The following is a 21,460-nucleotide window of genomic DNA, read 5'->3' as shown; positions in this document are numbered from 1 at the left end:
CTGTGTGCCGAGCCTTCGAGCTGGCTGAGGGATCGTACCTAGTTCGGACGTTACGATCGCGGGATCCGTCTCGCCATGACCGTGATGCTGAGTGTAACTCGACCCCTCGCTTTTTAGTTGACTTCATAGTACCATGAGTGTTAGCTCCTGTCTTCGGCCCTAGAACATGGTCGTGATGGATTCGATGTTGATAGTAACATCGATACGGATATCACCCACGCGCTTTGAGCCCTCCATGACCAAGTCCTGTGGGAGATGACCTAGGAGATAACAATCATGGAACGATGGATGCCAACTCATTGGTGTAGCTTGTGGCCACGAGTTCGCCTCGCCATGACCATGGAGCTACGCCACTCCTTTGCTTTTACTTGCCTCTTCATGCTCAAACCCCCGTATGCTTGTACCTTGTATGACCATCGCATTTCTTTGATTCCCGCGGTGACAACCGCACCGCTATGAATTAGAGAGATGTCTTAGTGCTAGTGCCCCTAAGTCGGGTACCCTACGAGTGGTTTGCACACTTGGTGTTTGTCGCTTCCTTCCAATGCCCCATCTTTCGTCGTGGCGCAAGTGTTGGAAGAAGTAGACCTTGTCCCTTGTGGTTCTTGCTCTAGTTGCACCGTCAGCCCACTCTGTTCAATTCCGTCTTGCCCATGACGATTGGATCAAAGACTAGACTATCCCCTTTGGGTTAGTGAAGCTATGGTCTATGTCGTACCTCGGACCCGTGCGTGTCGACCCGATCGACCATCAAAAACCATCTTTTCGAAGATGTGTCTGAGAACATGACAAGGATGTGCCTAGCTAACCCCTGCTTCTTTTGCCGTGTTGAGCAACTCTCTTCTCGGCTCCTGATGTTATTGTGTCACATGGATCGAGAGGACCCATTGTTGTCCAATCTCTTTGCGCTACCGCTTTCTACCATAGCAGGCCAGCCGAAGTACGTTGGAGCCAAGTCACAATAGTGTTAATCGCTCTTGTATGCTACTCGTGTCCAATTCTGACTTGCGGGATAAGGCTATAAGAGCCAAACCCTGTCGTTCTTCTTTCTTGGGGCCCAACTTCTAATCCCCATCAATTCAATGACACCAGATCGAAAGATCGTGAGCCATGGTGTTTGCTCTGGATAAGCTCTGGCTTAAACCATTTATCGTAAAGCCATATTGGCTTGGCCATAACTTAAGCTTGTGCTTAGCAAACCACCACTTGTGATTCTTTGGCCTGAGGAAATCGGACAACCGCCGAGAGGGCTAAGCCATGCATCTCTTATTGTCTCGCTGGTGTTATTGGATTTTCCTACGTCTTGTCATCTTTTCGAGTGTTGAGTGCTCTCTTGCCTTGCATGTCGCTTCACGAAATAGCTGACAATCGGACCAAGAGAACGTGGACGACGACAAGGACTACGGAATGGAGACAACGCAGGAGGAGGTGATCCTGCTGATTGAACACCAACGGATGGAGAATTGTACCTCTACATCGTAGGTGTCATGGCAGCACCCTCTTTTAGAGAATCCTATTAGACATTGCATAATATCTAGAACTGCTAGCGCTTTATAATTATTCCTTTGATAGTACTTTGATGCATGCTACTACCTAAGCCATTATTACCCTGATGCAACCCACTCTACCATGTCACCCTGCTTTGCGCATTTGCTCGCTTATATATGCTTACTTGCCTGCTTGCTTGCATAATACACCACTATACTTCTTATTAACTCCACTTCACATTATTGTGTTTATATTGCTTGAGTGGAGAATATAAAAGTATTTTTATCTACGTGTGACTCCAGGCAAAAATCAAGGCCGTAAGATGACTAGACAAGTGATTTTGACCACCGGTTGGACATATTAAGCCGAAACGTCATATCTTTACCCGTCCATTTCAAAGTTGACTTCAATTTTCAACCAGGCATGTTCAAAATGCTCTCTCACTTGCTGAAAACTTCTCCTGTTTGCAAAAGCAACTCCATCTTAAATGAAAACTGTTTTAAAACCCTCCAAAACTATCAAAAGAAAGTGATTTTGACTCTTTTCCAGACCTACCTTAAATTTCAAAAGCTCTACGGAAAGCAAATTGAGAACCAACCATGTTTCAAAAGGTGTTGGGAACTCATTTTCGAAAGACAAAAGTTTTGTTTTACACCATACCTTTAAAAAGCTTGTATTTATTTGATTCCAAATCAAAGATCTTGACTCTATTCTTAATTTAAGAAGTTCGTACAAATAAACCCTACCATCAAATCAAACTACAGATGGATTACTAAATAAAATATTTATAAAAGCGTTACTTTTCAAAATGAGAAAACAATTTCAAACTGTTCTCGAAACCTTTGAGATAAAAAAAGAGTACAACCTACTGTAGAGCACTTTTATATTGATTTCAAAATCGTTAGGATTGTATCCTTCTTGCTTACAAAATCTATGAAACAAATGATTTGGAACAATGTATCAAAAGTCTTCACCGCTAATTTAAAACCCATAAAAAAAAGCCTTTCTCAAATTTTCATAAAGGACTCCTTCCTAAATTTAAAACTTTGATAAGCGCCGATTTGATCCTTCAAAAGATCTCTTCCTCGTTTATAAAATAAAGTTTCTCCATTTAAAAAGCTGTATGCAAACAAATCTTTCCAAAAGCTTCTGTTCAAAACTCCAACCGCGAAACAAATGCATTGGTGCATATGACTTGACAACGAGGACTTTTCTTATCTAGTGACACTGACTCCTAAATCCCGAGGACGAGATTCCTGTGAGGAGGGTGGACTGTAACAACCTAGATTTTTTTTCCGGAAACAAAAATTACGAACTTTTTAAAAAAAAATCATGTAATCATGTGAAGCTTGTAAACGTTAGGTCAAACACGAGTCAAACCCGCTAACAAAACATTGCATGCATATAGAATTGTTTGTACAGATTTGCCGGAGCTCTTTTGTTGCCTCGTGTTTGAGTCTTGGTTTCATTTTGGAGAAGCACAATCTATAGCAACTCCCTTGGATTCCTCACGGGATTATTCCGACTCCCCCATGATCCTATCTCATTCTATTAAAACTTGGACCAACGAGACCAAGCCCGGACATTTCCCTTCTGGAACCTTCCTAGAACGCTCACCTGCCCACGCCTCCAAATGATCGCCATGTCATACCAGCTGTCACATCAATGTCACGGACACCGGTGCACTCATCACGAACCCTAGAACCAGTTTAGGAAATCCCTATCTCCTTAAATCTCTTGACCAACAGGCTGCACAGCATGCGTGCATGCACCTGTACCTCGTAACTTAGTTACATGAAGCACGTAAGGCTAAATCAAGAAGTGGCACATATCCATCCTGTATCCCCCAATGACATGCTCCTAAATTGCATGATCATGCATGCTCCTATTTCTGTTCTAGTACGTGAAGCTTGGCCCAGGCCCAAACGAAGCAACAGCCCAAGCACCTCTTCCTTGCCTCTCACGTGAATAGCACGACGGCACTCTTCTGGCCTAGCCCAAGGTAGCATGCCGCAGAGCTGCCTGTCCTCAAGTGCTCGCGCACGTGAAGCTGCCGCCGTCGTTGCATGCCTCTGTACATCCCTGGGACCCGATCATCAGCCGCGAGAGCCAAGAATAGCCACTTGCTCCACGCATACGAAGTCGCTGCGCTCTGCATGTGCATCACCCAGCGCGAACCACATGTCAGCTGCAGAATAATGGGAATTCGAAGACCTCCATCGTCGTCTTCCCCAACTGCCCGAGACTGCTTTTCTGCTTTTTCGCTGGCGTCCAGAGCAAGCAGGAAGCAAGCACCGCGTGCTCCTTATGCGAGAACAACTGACGTCGCCGCTAGTAGCCCCACCAGCCAGCTGCACGGACCAACTCGCGTACGCTCAACGCGAAGGAGCCACGGTCATTGTTAGCTTTCCTGTCGCCCGGCCATTTCCTTCGTCCTCTCCGTACCGAGACGCTCCGCTGCTTTCCGTCAACAGCAGCCAACGCCGATGGATGCCCACCTGCTCCCAGCATCGGATGCATGCCACGTCACACACCCATCACATCAACGGCACGGACGCCGGGGCCTTGCCCTAGAACCCTAGGCATAGCGCCTAAAAATACCAGCAGCCGCCACCGCTTCCAACTCCATCATCCATCTGCGCCACCACCCAGCCTCCTATTCCTCCCTTCTAGCTTGCCGCGAGGACGGCCACACCGCCGGCGTCTCGCCGCGCCTCTCTCCTCGCCAACCACACGACCCTGCCGACATCGTGGCGTGCAACCGTGACCCCGACGCACTGCTTCCGTCGTGCACCAGCCTCACCACCTGGGAGCACGCCAACTGCGTCAACAGCAGGAATCCTCGATGCCCAGAACCGCAAGCCCTGCTGCCTCCTCGCCAACGAGCGCCGTCGAGCCGACGATCCACGCTCTGCGATCGCGCCGCGCCTCCGCCTTCTCGACGTCCACCACTTCGTCCTCATCGTGATTACCATGACTCCAAGCCACGCCACCGTGTTCGCCCTGCCTTCACCTTGCCATCATCCTTGTCTACCGGAACAGCGGAGCTGCGCCAATGCCTTCTTCCACCTAGCGCCACACCACTGGAGCCACGACGCTCGAAGCCTTGAACCGTGAGCTTGTTCCATGACGTCGTTGCTCTAACACGACCTCGCCACGCGACGTCTCTGCTCCACCGCGATGACAGCGTGTCCACGACTACATCCTCGACCACATCCACCGGTGAGCGTCGCCATGCCTCTTTACCAACCTCACCCGTTCTCGTCGGCCATGGCGTTCTGTACCATGAAACACGGAGGCCTGAGCCACCATCGACTCACGGACACGCGCACCGCACAAGCACCGGACCGGCCCCATCCCAATGAAACCACGAACCCTGGCGCTGAACATCGCCATGACACCGCCGTGGCCGAGCCCGCCCGCGGCGAGCCGCCGTCCCGGCATCGCGAGGGCCCCTCGATGCCATGCGCTCCAATGAACCGTAGATGCCATGTTGTACTATGCTCTGTGCGCATGTTGGCATCCAAGGAAGCCATAGACTTCACCTACTAGCCTCGCCGTCACGCCCTTCCTGCCTAGCGCACGCCTCGCCGGCGTGGACCGCGTTGGGCTCCTGGCCGCCGGGATGACCCTGTTGTCTTGATTCATTCACTTCTGGGCCAGCCTCTCAGCAGGCCACGTGGAGCATAGCTGAGCCGTGTCTCCTCTTCCTAGATCGTGTGGAGCACAGCAGTGCGAGTAGCCCAACCGAAGCCTCGTCGTGGCCTTGCTGCCACGCGGTCTCATCGCCGTCGCGTGCACGACGCCGGTGAGCACCGCCCACGAGCTCCTGCATAGACCTACCGATCAACGCCCTTGCCTTGAGCTCGCACTACACGGATAGCATAGAACGCACGCATGCACTTGCACTCGGCTCCCACGCACGAATGTCATGCTCACACGAGACCAAAACGCCCCCGGCAAGCGGCTCTGGACTACCGCCGGGCTGCCCTAGCCTTGCCGTCGCCCTACTAGCGCGTCACGACAGCGGCATGACTGCCCCGCCGTGCCTGCACGCGCCCTCGCACGTGGACCATGGTGCCTGCACGCGCACAGACACCAGCCTAGACACACGACGTCGCCAGCTGCCGCCGATTTGGCTTGGCCGGCATAGCCCCCTCCAAAGGCAAGAAGCCCAATGCTGGCTTCCCCATTCTTGCTGTTGGGCTGTTACGGCGGCAATAGCAGCCCAAGCAAAAGCCCAACTGGACGGCTTGCTAACCGGATAAAAGCACCAGCCCAGCACTGGCCCGTGGCCTCCCCTCTGTCTTCTTGCTCGAGGGCCGCCGGCTGCACCAAGCCCAATTCGGCCTTGAGTAAGACACCAGGCCCACTGCGCCTCTGAGCTAGCACAGTAGCAGCCCAATTGGAATAGGCAGCCCCTTTTCTTTTTAGGAATCAATCCAAGCTTTGAAAATTCATATTAAATTCAAATGGCATCGGAAAATTGTGAAACCAGTTTTGTAATCTTTCTAAAATCAAGCCCTACGTTGTGGACCAACCCTTAAGTACTTTTGACCCCTCGAAATTGAAGAGCCCACTCTTTGCTTGCGCTCACACCATTCGCGCAAGTCACGTACGATGCCCTGGAATGCCACCATATGGTTCTAAGCACCCCTCGGCCATGATCTATGACCAAGCCACTGACTCGATGCTCTTAGCCATGCCTGGCCAGCCATGGCCAACCGTAGCCGCACAAGACTGGCCAATCGAATCTATGGTAAGCCATTGTTGGCCATTACTGGCCGAATGCAAGTCATGACCTTCTGGGACAAGCCATGATATCCCTTGGACATCCATGCCCTCGCTACGCAATCGAGCCATAGTCAATATCTTACCGTGATCATAGAAAGCCCCCGTCTTCTATCTTTATGTATACATATGTTATCTCCGATATGCTCCGTCCTTACAACCTATCTATATGTCTGCCATATAGGAATTCACCTATCACCCATCTATGGAATGTGCTACTCCGCAGTCATGTCGAGTTGTTGCGTCTTTCGGTCGTGTTTGGTTCTTATTGCTGGTTGTTGGTGTTGTTGCTTGTGTGCCGAGCCTTCGAGCCGGCTGAGGGATCATACCTCATTCAGACGTTACAATCACAGGATCCGTCTCGCCATGACCGTGATGCCGAGTGTAACTCAACCCCTTGCTTTTTAGTTGACTTCATAGTACCATGAGTGTTAGCTCCTGTCTTAGGCCCTAGAACATGGTCGTGATGGATTCGATGTTGATACTAACATCGATGCGGATATCACCCACGCGCTTTGAGCCCTCCATGACCAAGTCCTGTGGGAGATGACCTGGGAGATAACAATCATGGAACGATGGATGCCAACTCGTTGGTGTAGCTTGTGGCCATGAGTTCGCCTCGCCATGACCATGGAGCTACGCCACTCTTTTGCTTTTACTTGCCTCTTCGTGCTCAAACCCCCGTATGCTTGTACCTTGTATGACCATCGCATTTCTTTGATTCCCGCGGTGACAACCGCACCGCTATGAATTAGAGAGAAGTCTTAGTGCCAGTGCCCCTAAGTCGGGTACCCTATGAGTGGTTTGCGCACTTGGTGTTTGTAGCTTCCTTCCAATGCCCCGTCTTTCATCATGGCGCAAGTGTTGGAAGAAGTAGACCTTGTCCCTTGTGGTTCTTGCTCAAGTTGCACCGGTAGCCTGCTCTGTTCAATTCTGTCTTGCCCATGACGATTGGATCAAAGACCGGACTATCCCCTTTGGGTTAGCGAAGCTATGGTCTATGTCGTACCTTGGACCCGTGCGTGTCGACCCGATCGACTGTCAAAAACCATCTTTCCGAAGATGTGTCTGAGAAGATGACAAGGATGTGCCTAGCTAACCCCCGCTTCTTTTATCGTGTTGAGTGACTCTCTTCTCGGCTCCCGACGTTATTGTGTCGCGTGGATCGAGAGGACCCGTCGTTGTCCAATCTCTTTGCGCTACCGCTTTCTACCATAGCGGGCCAGCCGAAGTACGTTGGAGCCAAGTCACAATAGTGTTAATCGCTCTTGTATGCTACTCGTGTCCAATTGTGACTTGCGGGATAAGGCTATAAGAGCCGAACCCTGTCGTTCTTCTTTCTTGGGGCCCAACTTCCAATCCCTATCAATTCAATGACACCGGATCAAAAGATCATGAGCCGTGGTGTTTGCTCTGAATAAGCTCTGGCTTAAACCATTTATCGTAAAGCCATACTGGCTTGGCCATGACTTAAGCTTTTGCTTAGCAAACCACCACTTGTGATTCTTTGGCCCGAGGAAATCGGACAACCGTCGAGAGGGCTAAGCCGTGCATCTCTTATTGTCTCGCTGGTGTTATTGGATTTTCCTATGTCTCGTTGTCTTTTCGAGTGTTGAGTGCTCTCTTGCCTTGCATGTCGCTTCATGAAATAGCTGACGATCGGACCAAGAGAACGTGGACGACGACAAGGACTGCGGAATGGAGACAACGTAGGAGGAGGTGATCCCACTGATTGAGCACCAATGGATGGAGAATTGTACCTCTACATTGCAGGTGTCATGGCAGTACCCTCTTTTAGAGAATCCTATTAGACATTGCATAATATCTAGAACTGCTAGCGCTTTATAATTATTCCTTTGATAGTACTTTGATGCATGCTACTACCTGAGCCATTATTACCTTGATGCAACCCACTCTACCACGTCACCCTGCTTTGTGCATTCGCTCGCTTATATATGCTTACTTGCCTGCTTGCTTGCATAATACACCACTATACTTCTTATTAACTCCACTTTGCATTATATCGGGGATGTGATGCTGGTGGTGAACCCCCTAGGAATGGTTTGGCTATGGGTGCTAGACTTGGTGGTGTGTGAGCGTGCTGCATGTGTCTTGGGTGCGTGAAGAGTGAGGGTTGTGTCGACCGAGCTGGAATAATGATGAGCCTGGGGCGAGTCTTGCTATGTGGTGCTACTAGGCACTTGGATATGGAATACCTATGGCGGGTAAATGGTAATTGGAGGTGTCCTTTGGTGCAAACCTCGGAGAGGTGGAGCCCGGGGTAGAGGTGCTGTGGTGGCACGTAAAATGGAAACCCTGATGAAGACATTCTGGCTTGGTCAATCCCTAAGGACTTACTAGTACTCAGACTCACCGGGGATCCTTTACATCCCACTCACCCTATATGGTGCGGGACAGTCGGACTACTTGGTAGAACAATGCCACTACTGCTAGGCGAACGTGTGCAAGGAGGTACGGGGCGCGTGGTTCTCCCCCACACCCTTTTAAGACTTCAGGAGGCCTTGTGGACCTGGCTCTTGACATCCGGAGGGCCCCGGCTCTATCTATGACTCACAGTATCAGCCATCCCAGACTAGACTTGGGATGTTCTAGGGCTGAGAGGTAGGGTGGCATCGTTCTAGGCTGGCAAGCGATCGGAATTCTGCCTAGGAGATACATGGCTCCGAGGATGGCTAATCTTGTGGGTATGTAAAACCTCTGTGGAGTGTATGGTTGATCGATCGATACATATGCCGACTTGTTGGCTATGGACCTTTCCTGGGTTTCGCTTAAACTAGATAGGAGATGAGTCCTTCTTTCCTCCCTCTAGGGTTGGGGTATTTTCCGGTTGTGAGCCTTGGGGGCTGCGGGCCGTTGAGACAAGGCCGAGAGGGAGTTGGCCTGTCGACCTGAATGTGTGAGATGAGATGTGGTGTGGTGGTGTGGAGATGGTTTGGGATGGATGGTTGGTAGGTGGATATGGATGGTGTGGTGGTGAATGTGTTAAAAATTGGATATTATTATTATTATATTACTAATGTTATTTACTTCTCATGCGCTAAGGATGCAAACCACAGCCAAATATTAGGATCGCCAGATCCCTTGTTTACCATTTTCACTAAAGCTCATCGGTGCTGACCATGGCCTACACATATCTAGCGGTGTGCAGATTTCCTGCTTCTCAGAGATGCTGACTTTAGAAGGATTAGAAGGTCTCGTGCCTACACTCAAGTTTGGTTCGGAGATGGAATCTACACTGCACTACGCCAACTCTGATGATGCCCGTGAAGGAGGAGCCTTCACTCGATAGTCTTCCGCTAGATTAACTCTATAATAGGTGTGTTCCCCAATGATGTAATATCTTGTATTCTTGTAATCTTACGATGTATGACTGTGACATCGACTGAAATATGATAATATGATGGAATCAGTTCTTGGTTTCATCATATTAAAATTCATTCTATGGATTTTCCCTTCAAGGAAAATTGAGGATGTTTCAGCCTAACCTCAAGTTGATCTTGAAGAATACCTTTGATTTTGCCAACTAATCGAACAAGATATCGATACGAGGCAAAGGATACTTGTTCTTAATGGTCACAGCATTAAGTGGCCTATAATCCACACACATTCTCAAAGACTTATCCTTCTTCTTTACAAACAAAGTCATACATCCCCATGGAGATGAACTAGGTTGAATGAGACCTTTGTCCAACAGTTCTTGTAAATGAATTTTCAATTCAGCTAACTCATTTGGTGGCATCCTATAGGGTCTTCTTGAGATAGGTGTCGTACCTAGCACTAACTCGATCTTAAATTCCACATCCTTCTCAGGTGGCAAATCCAGCAACTCATCTAAAAATACATCAGAAAACTCACAAACCACTAGAATATCACAAAGGGTAGTGGCCTGGATAGCACAAGATGAGTTTTGGAGATCATAACTTTAGGGAAGTGATACTAGAAAAGCATTACCTCTCTTTGGTTCCCTCAACATAATTGTCCAAGTGGATGTGTCAATGAGAACACCATGGTCACTCATCCAACTCATGCCTAAGATCACATCTATGGCTAATCTGGGCAATACTATTAGATCCATCGTATACTCCCTCTCTTGGATAGAGATAAGCACATCCCTGACTATCTGATTTGTAGAGATAGTAACCCTAGCCAAACTTATACTATAACCACCCTTGTTTACCTCAATTACTTTCTAATCATACTTAGATGCAAATTCTTGGCTCATAAATGAATGAGAAGCTCCAGAATCAAATAAAACAATGGTGGGATGCTTGTTAATAAGAAACATAATAGTTGTGACAACCTCTCTTGTAGGAACTTCTTCAACAATGGTGTAATGCATGTATCCAGGACATGCTTTAGGATTTGCCTGCCTCTGATTTCCCTAGTTTTGATTGTTGTTCTTCCTAGCATGGGGCACTCTTTGGACCAATGGCCCAACTGATTATAGTTGAAGCATGGTTGATTGCTCCTAGGTCCTGCTAAGCTTCCTTGCCCTCCATTCCCCTTGCGTAGGGCAATAGTGAATGCCTTACAAAACACCTTCTAAGGTCGGTTGGCGTGGGCTTTTGGCAGAGGAGGCCTAAACTTGGGCGATGGTGGTCGAAACTGTAGCCTAGCCACCACTAGAGCTCTGGACTGAGAAGACCCTGAGGTGCCTACCTCAGCTACTCTTTTGCGGCCTTTTGCTACCGCATTCAAATTGTTCTGGTTCTCTTGAGTCAAGGCATCACTAATGAACTCATTATATGTGGTACACCTCGAGTTGGCCTTGCTTTTCATTAGCTTAGTGCTAAGGCCCCTCTTAAAGCTTTCAATCTTCTTTTCTTCTATATTGATGAAACCTAGGGCATAACGGGACAAGTTGTTGAATGCATGCATGTACTCCATAAGAGTCTTGGTCCCTTGTGTGAATCGCATGAACTCGGCTGCTTTCATGCGCATTAGCCTCGGGGGAATGTGATGTCCCCTAAAGGCTAGCTTAAATTGCTCCCATGTGACTTGTGCATTGGCAGGTAAAGAGGATAGGAAATGGGTCCACCATATCTTGGCTGGTCCCTGTAGCTGATGGGACGCATATTCTGCCTTCTGATGTTCTGTAACCCTCAATAGATGGAACTTTTGCTCAATTGTGTTAAGCCATTCATCCGCCTGGAGTGGTTCTTCGGCCACCTTGAAGATAGGAGGCTCGGTGTCTAGGAAATCCTTGAAGGAGCTGTATTGATTTAGCTTAGGCCCCTGTTGTTGCTGACGGGCACAAGCAGTGTTCTGCGTAATGAGGCGTAGGGTTTCCTCCATAGTTCTCTGACTACCTAAGAACTGTGAGAAGAATTCATTCACAGATGTTGGTGGTGGTGGTGGTAAGTCACCATGTTGCCACCCCTAGCTATTGCTGGCTCTGGCACGAGTGTGAGTCATCTACAACGTTGCAACAATAAGTGATTATTGGATGATATCAAGAGATTATAGATGAATTGTATAATCATGCTAAATTAAAATTACTAGAGAGAATCTTAAATTCATACAATAATGCAGAGGCATAATAATTCATTCTCGCAACATGACATCACCAATTTGATCACTTATCGTGCTCGTAGTGCATTAACATGCATGTCATAATCCACTAGTAAAATGAAACTAGAAATTCATTAAAGTTCAACCCATGGTGAAACAACATGCAGAGTGCCAATATTACATGGAAGTCAAACCACTAATACCAAACTTCAAGCTATAAGTCCATTACATAAATAACAGGATTACATCTAGCGCTTTAACTAGTCACTAGGCGACTCTAATCTTCCATATGCTCATTGTTGAGGTCGAAGATAGGATCATCCTCACCCTCTAGCTCTACTTCCTCTTCCTCCCAATCATCATCCTCGATCAACATCTTTGGATCTTCTTCTTCCTCATTAAGGATCAGGTGCAGTTGGTTGTTCAAGAAATGCACCTCATGCTAAAGATCAACCACCATGTTCTGGGTCTATGCAAGCTGCTGGCGCAAGTCCCTCTCGACATAGTCTTGCTGCACATTCAAGGCTTGGGTCCTACCTTGTTCTGCTTCTGCCATAGATGCAAGGTTGTTTGCTAGGATCTGTTGGCACGTAGCTATGAATGCCTCGGCACAGGTGGTCTCTAGCTGCTCCCATAGTCCTACTAACATTGCCTAATCATCCGCTCTTACCTCTTGGGCGGTAGCTCTTTGCTAATCAACTTGCTCCATTTGGGTGTGAAGATTTCCCAAAGCTACAAAAGCTTGATCAGTTTCCCATCGAGCCTCACTTGCTGCCTTTTTGTGCTTGCGCACATGCTTCTTTAGCATACGCTGTGTAGCTTTGGCTCTCATGAGCTTATCCATGCAAGTGGCATAGGACTCTTGCCAGAAGTCCCTAGTGTCCTAATGAGTGTAGAACATCTTCATTACTGCAAACATGGCGCTCATAGCAGGACTAGAACTGTCTGCCTGCTCATCCCGATCTTAGATCAACGCATTACTATTGCACTATGCCCATACTATCGTGTATGGATCCACTTGAGGAAGAGTACCAGCGGCACTGCTGGTAAGCTCATCCCTGTGATGCTGACAAATCTGACTTAGTACCTCAAAGCCTACTACTTGGGCAGCCTCCCAAGGAGTTCTTCCTTTGGATTCCACCTTCCATTCCTACTAGAAGGGTGCTTGGTTACGAGCTGGTACGGTCAGCTATACTTCATACCATGGTTGTCCCTCTAGGTATACTTCATTCCAGTAATAGAGGGGTGGTTCATAATACCCCGCATAATGCAAGACTCTCCAAAGTAGGGCATGAGGTCCAAACATCAATAGGAAATTTTCACTTTCAGCCGGTGCTGCCATATGTACCAAAAACATGTGCAACTCTCATGAGACAAAGTCATAATGGATAAGAGTTACATAACCAAGTAAGAGATTTATAATGGGAGGAACAATGCAACTATGAAATAATGATTTATCATGATGCATGCACGTCCCGTACGTTCTCACAAACTTAGAAAAATTAAAACTTCTATGGCATACACAGTGGCATACATACGTTCTCTCACATATAACGTAACTAGTTGGGCTACACATTTCGTTGTTAGTGTACCTGCACAAGAATTTCATTTCAGCCCAACCCCACAATTATATATGCAGAATGTAAATCTAGGCTCCAGGTTGCAACATAAATACTTCCATATATATATATATATATATATATATATATATATATATATACACGTCCTATTTATACATATAAATATGCATATACAGTCGTATCAAAGCTAACCCACAATTAATTACTTCTGTATATATATGAGGCATATATACACTTAAGCATCAAAGCTAACTCTCCCCATTAGACTGCACGCTCACAACTTGCGGTCATACCACTGTGATGATGATTGGCATCTTACCTTGGGCATAGAGGCATTTGATCCATACATTACCACCCAAATGAATGGCATTCATACCATAGCACGCCGTATGGACGACGAAAAGAAAAACCCCCAAGTTAGTACTTAATTAGCCACCTGAAGTCCTTAACTGGGCATAAAGGAAGTGATCACTAGCACACTTTAGATTCAAACTCTAGGTTTTAAAACACCTATAATTATAGCTATTAGTTGCTAGAAACTAGTTTTGGAAAACAAAACCTTTGTTTTAAATACACATGTGGCAATTAATGTTTAATCTTGCTCTGATGCCAGCTGTAGCAGAACCGACCAATTTATAAGAGCACAAGTACAATGGCAGCCCGCAAGTGGTCGCACTATCATACTTAAGTCCATATAAACCTGGTAGTCCGTTGAGTACCACGACGGGTCTCGATTAACTATCAACATACAACCAAGATCGTACATGATTTAACATATATGTCCCATGTTACATAATGTTCACAAATACAGTTCATTCATCAGAGTATGAATTAAGGTTATTACAAACCAAGTTCGGTAAATAGTAGCGGAAGCAAATTAAAGTTTGAAGCTAACTTTTGCCATCATAGTTCAGATATAATGCCAACTCATGATCACACTCCCACAAAAGCATGTAAGAAGGATTAATAATAGAGGCCTGCCCAGGGCTCACTCCTCGTCCACAGCGAGACAGAAGCAGTTCTTGCAATAGTCGTGATAAAATGTACCGTCTACAACAATGGGAATAAAACCCTGAGTATGAGAAGGTACTCAGCTAGACTTACCCATCATAAATCAAAAATAAGGTGACTCCAAGAATTATACAAGGCTTTATAAGTGGAGGCATCTTGACAACATTTTGCATAAAAAGTGACTAATTAAGTTATATAATTATACTTTGGTCATCAAGTTCATTATAGCTACTCATCTCAAGATTAGCAACTAGCCTATGCCAAACATGTGGTATATCATTTAGTAGCATATAATAGTAACCATAGCCAGTGTAGTAATTCCATGTTCATTCAAACCATCATATTCCATAACACAGTTACTACGATGTTGGGGCTAGCCAAGTTTCTCACTGTTCGGGAGAGATGGTGATTCGAATCAATTTCAACCAGCTAGGAATTTATTCCTAACACAAACCTAGGCAGACCACATCAATGGTCACCTTTGGTACAACCTAGGTACACATTTCACAGGTTCGTCCAGCGCCGCACAATCAGGGACCACTAGCTTCTAGGACGATTAGGACTACCCGGCCCTTGGGCTCATGGCTGGCTCCCTACACATCCTTACTACCATCTAGAGTGTGCACTCCAACAGAGCGGGGTCTGGCCTGAGTTGAGCTACTCGGCTTCGTGGTCAGAATGAGTTATCTGGCTAGCTAAGTGAGAGGTATGTGTTCAATCTTATCAGAAGTGCCAACAATGGTTCGGTCCTTAATCGACGCAGACAAAATCACATGAGTCCACCTACACATAGACTTCACCTAGCCTCCATTTTCATTACCTTATGGTTCTTTTCCATGATAGCAAATATAGCCAACCGTGCTTCGGTATCCACCTATATCTCGTAGGTGACAAGAAATTACCCGACTTATATCGGTCTAAGCATGGCTAAGCATATATTCGATCCTGGACCTACACAGGGTTAAAGGTATATGTAACTAGATAAGGTAGTTCTATGTATCAAGTGTTTTTAATCAACTCTTATAACCTAATGCATCAAACATAAAGGACTTAAGTAATATTTTATAAAATATGGGAGACTTAGAATGCTTTGGGGCTTGCCTTTGAGGAAAGAGGTTGGCTGGTGATCCGGGCATTTAGGGAGATCTTTGAGAGTCTGCTCCTCTTCTCCTGAAGCTACGGCCTAAGGCGTCTCCTACTGATCCTCCTCCTCTTCTTCGTTGAACTCCAACAGTGTTATTTCTTCGGATGATCCTATATGCATAAGAATGAATTAAGATATCATGAATGCATATATGATGATATGTATAATATTAATATGGTATGATTTAATGAATGCATCCTCATATGTGTTTTTAATGACTTTGCATTAAAGTAATAACAAGTTGCATCATATTTTACTAAGTAGGTGCATATCTCTTTTCTAATAACTGAACAAACATTTATATAAATCATTTTCTAGACTACAAGACAGCAGCCACTTGTTTTGACAATAACTAGAGTTATACACCTCAAAATAATATAGTTCTGGACATTCTAGAAAGTTTATGAAATTTCCTACAACTTTCTTTTCATATACTTAGTGTGATTCATCAGTTATCTAGGTCAAACAATTCAATCATTTCAAATCTATCCAGAGAGCAAGCATTTTTTACAGCAGACTTCTAAGAGACAAAATTCTTAAACCATAAGGCCTATGACTATAAAAATTTAACACAAGGTATATAAGTTAGTTATCTACAACTTTGTTATTAACAAGTTTTACATAAAAGACCATTATTATCATGAAATTATCAACTCAACCAAAACTATACATCAACCATCTAGTTGAATTATAAAACAATAATTAACTAGTTGCATATAACCAATTACTTTTAATCCTAACTAATAAAATAAACATATCATATGCATCACAAGAACCTTAGAAAACATCATGGTTATACATAACTAAATTATTTATACCCATTTATTAATTTCCTAAGATAATAGGGTGATTTAAGGGATAAATATTTCCAATGCTCAATAAATTCTGATAAAATGACACTAGCCTACAAATGTCGTCAATAGTTGATTATACAAATTTCATGCCATTTGGATCAGTACAACTACCTCTACAAAAATGACAAGTTACTTAGGCTGATTTTAGCAAAAAAAGTTTAGCATAGTGAAAAGTGTCAAACAACAGATTTAATATTTTTCTTACAGTCCTCCAAGCATAAGAATACTACGTAAAAATTTGCATGATCATATGTTATATATTTTTACCCCAATTAATTTTACTAGAAACTAGTAATTAATTAGGATTAAATATGAAGACCATATCCAAATATGACCACTACAATTTTAGTATTTTTCCTAGCTAGATCATGTCAACACAAGACTAGAAAATTTGGAATCAAAATTTTATCACTTTTCTAGCTCAAGTTATGCAATTTACAAGATAGAAACTATTTAAAAAGCATTTATCTAGCTACATTTTATTCTCCTAGAAAAATACTAGAAATAGCGCATCTCATATTTTTATCAAATACTACACTTCAAGATGAAACTAACAAAATTTGGTTCACCAAAATTGGACACTCCTAGCTTGAGATATGAATTTTTGAAACATGCATTCAAATCTATGAAATAAATCAAAAAATCAAATCTTATACACACTGACAGCAGGGGCCCGCGGTCAACGGGGACCCATGCGTCAGCAACACTGAAGCAAAGGACGGAACTGACCAGCGAGAACTAGCCAACGGCGAGGTCTCCGGCGGTAGCATCTTCACCACTAGACTCATCTCATCCACGTGCATCGATTGGTAGGCTTAGTTCGGCTAGTGGCTCGCCGAAGCAAGCTCAACAGCAGAGGTCGGTGGCGGTACACTAGCCATCTCTGACTATGGCAAACTTAGGCGAGGATGGCTACTCTATTCTACTAACCTAGCAAAGCTATATGGCACAGGTGAGGGCTTGGGGTGGTGTCGGTGAGCTCGGTCGCGTGCATGGCCATGCGGCGACGCATGGAGCACGGTGGTGCTCACGCTATTCTAGCTAAACAACGGTGAAAGGCGAGTATCCATCATGCCATTAGCGACGCCTAGGTTTACTTGACCTAAGGCGCACAAAAAAGGCGGGAGATGGTGAACCAACTCGACGGCGGTGAGCTCGAGTGCCACGGTGGCCATGGCGGGCGGGCGTGGGGCGGCAACTCGTTCTGGTGCCATCACGCGTTAGCATCATCCCTAACTCTGGCCTAAGCTGCGAGACTCTAGCATGGTGCTGGACCAAAGTAAAGGAAGGCATGCGAGGCTACGAAATGGCAGAGCCACGGTGAGCCACGACCGCAGCGGCGCTCCGATGACGGCGACGATCGTGGCAAAGTGAAATGTCGTTCTACCTAGGTTCGATAGGTGGTGCTGGTGGCTTGAGGAGGTGGAGGTGATGGCATCAACCATGGCCAAGGTGAATCGACTAGTGGAGCTGCGAACGGCTATGACGGAGCTATGGTGGTGCTCGGCGAGCTCAGCGCAGCGCGGCGGTGAGGCGGAGAGAGCAGGAGAAGGCGAATGTGTGCGAGTGGAGTGAACAGTGGGTGCGCGGTGCTTAAGGGCGTGTTCGTGCCAGACCGATCGGGCCAACACCAGCGTATGGCCAACCCGCAGTGGCCACGGCCTGTGGCCAGTCGGCCACTGCTAGGCGCACGGGCGTGGTTTCAGGCGCAGCCCTTGCCGACTGACAGCGTGAATTGGTGATCCAATTATTCCTAATCTATTGCAAATTAGCAAAATCTTCCTTAATGAAAGTTGTAGAACTACATGAGATATCCAACTTTGCTTTAAGAACCATCATCTAATTCTCACTGGTTAACAAACTACATTGCTCCAAAGTGAGGTACATCAAAACTGTAAACAGCCCTAAGACTTAGAAAAAATTTGCAAGTCCAAAACAATATTTTGGTGATACTTGTGAGCTATTTTTGAGCATGCTACGCACCAAATTAGACCTTGACCCAAAAATAAAAGATGTTACTCTAGTCAAGTACTACAATGTTTCTTAAGGGTGCACTGCCATGCAAATATTCTATGCTATAGTTCAACTTAGGTCAAACATATAACTTGAAAATTAAAGCCTACACTAACCATGAGTTAGAGGCCAAATGGGTCCAAGTCATGAATACCAAAGTTGTTCCATATGACATTATAAACATGTTTAAGGTACTCCTAAGGTCCCACAATCATTTTATACATTGGTCACATGTAAATCCTAGCATATGCATGTATATAAATCAGCATTTCATGTGACAAAGTATAAGAATAAGATGAAATTCTATATGCTCATGTTCATGAATGCTTGGATGATGATTGTGCTCATGAAATGCAAAGCTTAACACAGAGGTGTTACACTCTCCCACCTAGCTATCTCTGGTTAGCTTGTATTTAGTAGTTAGTTAGGTAGTTCACACCCATCCTTCACTATCGTTCACCTACCTAGGATCAACTTAAGGCCTTTCTCTAGCAAATCCTAGTCCTATATAAATTCTAGCCTTTTGCCTTCCTATGGAAAAAATATAAATTTGACACTCGGTACTCACCGAGTGAAGTGCTCAGATATAGTTCTATGCGCTTGAGGAATCCTCCAATAGTCGGTAAGAAATATCAACAACCTAAACCTTTCCTTTCTGTGAAATCCAACATGTCTTCTTGCTTACCGCCATCTCTTGTTGATAAGGCCCCAAGATGATGACATCATGTTACTTCAGTTGATCCTAATGATAGCTCACTTAGCCGATTTCGTGAACATCTCGACTTCTTCTAATGAATTTTGAAATCTAGGGCTCCCATGTATATTGGTCAAAATTTTGGTGTCAATAGAAACATCCAAATGAAACACTTGCAACATATATCTAAAACAGATGAAACACTTGAAACATGCGTATATAGCCATAACAACATATGTAATATCTAGATCTACTTTTACAATATTTAGATGAAACACTTGCAACATAAGTCTAAAACATCTGAAACACGTAAAACATATGCTTGAAACATATGTGTATAGTCATACCATCATATGCAACATCCAAATGAAACACTGAAACATAGGTCTAAAACACTTGAAACTTGGGTTTTAAGGAAAGCATAGTGGCCCAAATAAAGTTTATGTTTTGGATCATTCTTCGCTAGTTTAGTTTCCACACCTTCCAAGTCTTATTCCTAGGGTTAGTATATGCCTTGTGACTATGCGATCCTTGGTGAGAGTTAGAAGGGACATTTGGATTGGAGTTTGGGGTGTAGCCTACATATTAGTCATCTTCTAGGTGAGAAAATTTTAAGGCTCCTATTAACCCTTCTTTGATCGGAAGGGCTAGTGCCTGGTCGTCTGGATGGACGCATACCGTCCGAATGCAGCTCTCGAGCCTCCTTCATCACGCGCCTATGAGAAAAATGTCTCGCTCTCCCACACCCACCCATACACGGGGACCACCCGAGCCCGCTCTACTTCCACGTGCCCCAGCACTAGGAGGCATGCACGCAACACTAGCAGCATACTTTTGAAAAGTACAGTGACCCACGGTGACCCACGCCCACATGCACACACACAGCAATAGCACCAACAGGAGGCATGGTCACACGCCCAAATGCACACAACACTAGGCGGCACAATGACCCACACAACAGTAGCACCACCATGCAATTGCAACATGTGCTCCCCTGAGATCTACTATTGAAATATCCAAATGAAACGCTTGCAACATACGTCTAAAATAGATAAAACACTTAAAATATGAGTGTATAGCCATAACAACATATACAACATCTAGATCTACTTTTACAATATTAAGAAGAAACACTTGCAACATAAGTCTAAAACATCTGAAACATTCAAAACATACGCTTGAAACATATGTGTATAGTCATACCATCATATGTAACATCCAGATGAAACACTGAAACATAGGTCTAAAACACTTGAAACATAGGCTTGCAACATGCATATATTGTCATTGCAACATATGCAACATTCCAGATCTACTTTTGTAAGATCTAGACGAAATACTTGAAACATAAGTCTGAAACATTTGAAACACGGCATCGACGGTGGCCATGGCCTAGTTGGTGAGGAACTACGGTAGCCAGCAAGCTCGGTGAGGGATGGTGCACGACACGACATAGGTGCCCATGCAGACAGGGCTGAGCCAGTTGAGTTGCCATGGTAGGGGCCAGGCAGCCACAGGCGGTGGCCTGTCTGCAAGCCTTGTGTAGGGGAGGCTAGGTGCAGGGCATGTCCATGGGGTAGGGGCATGTGTGGCCAAGGGGACGACGGACCTAGGAGACAGGCCAGTTAGCTGTAGACACAAGGTGGATGACACAGGATTGGGGTGCGGTGCTGCACAGGATGGGACGTGGAATCAGCTGCTTGCGATGAAGAGGACAAGGAGACATAGGCTAGGAGTGCCATAGGATAGGACGTGAGCGAATGGATAAGTTTCCATGAGGGGAGGTGAGCGGTGGGCTATGGCAGAACCAACCAAGTTATGATGATTCACATGCATTTATCATTGTCTTAAAGACTTCTGACCATTATGCATGGGACTCACACAACTCTAATAGTTTGTCGGGTGTCCTCGGGGATCCTAAATCATCCACTTTTCACATCCAATTAGGATCATTACAAAAGACATTACAGTATTACAACAGTTGATACAAATATATTACATCAGAGTTAAAGAGCGGAAGTATTACAAACCATAAGTTTACAAACCATTTATTTAAGGTTTACAAACCATAAGTTTTTGCCTTCTCAAACGAAGTAGAGTAGCACGATTAACACAACTTTATTCATTACGTAAAGGTATCATCCTGCCCAAGGATGAGAGTACAACACATCTACTGTTGGCTATCATCTTCTATAATCGACATACAACAGGGGCTAAAGCCTATCTGTTGTTGGGGTTCACCTGCAACAAGGGTTAACAAACCCTGAGTACTAAATTATACTCCGCAAGACTTACCCGATGAAAAAAAAGACTCCAAGGATATGCAAGCTCAAGAGATTCAAGGTATGGTCTT

Source organism: Miscanthus floridulus, unplaced genomic scaffold (assembly GCF_019320115.1).
Source record: "Miscanthus floridulus cultivar M001 unplaced genomic scaffold, ASM1932011v1 os_1710_1_2, whole genome shotgun sequence".
In the NCBI taxonomy this organism is placed as follows: Eukaryota; Viridiplantae; Streptophyta; class Magnoliopsida; order Poales; family Poaceae; genus Miscanthus; species Miscanthus floridulus.
This window is presented reverse-complemented; position numbering follows the sequence as displayed.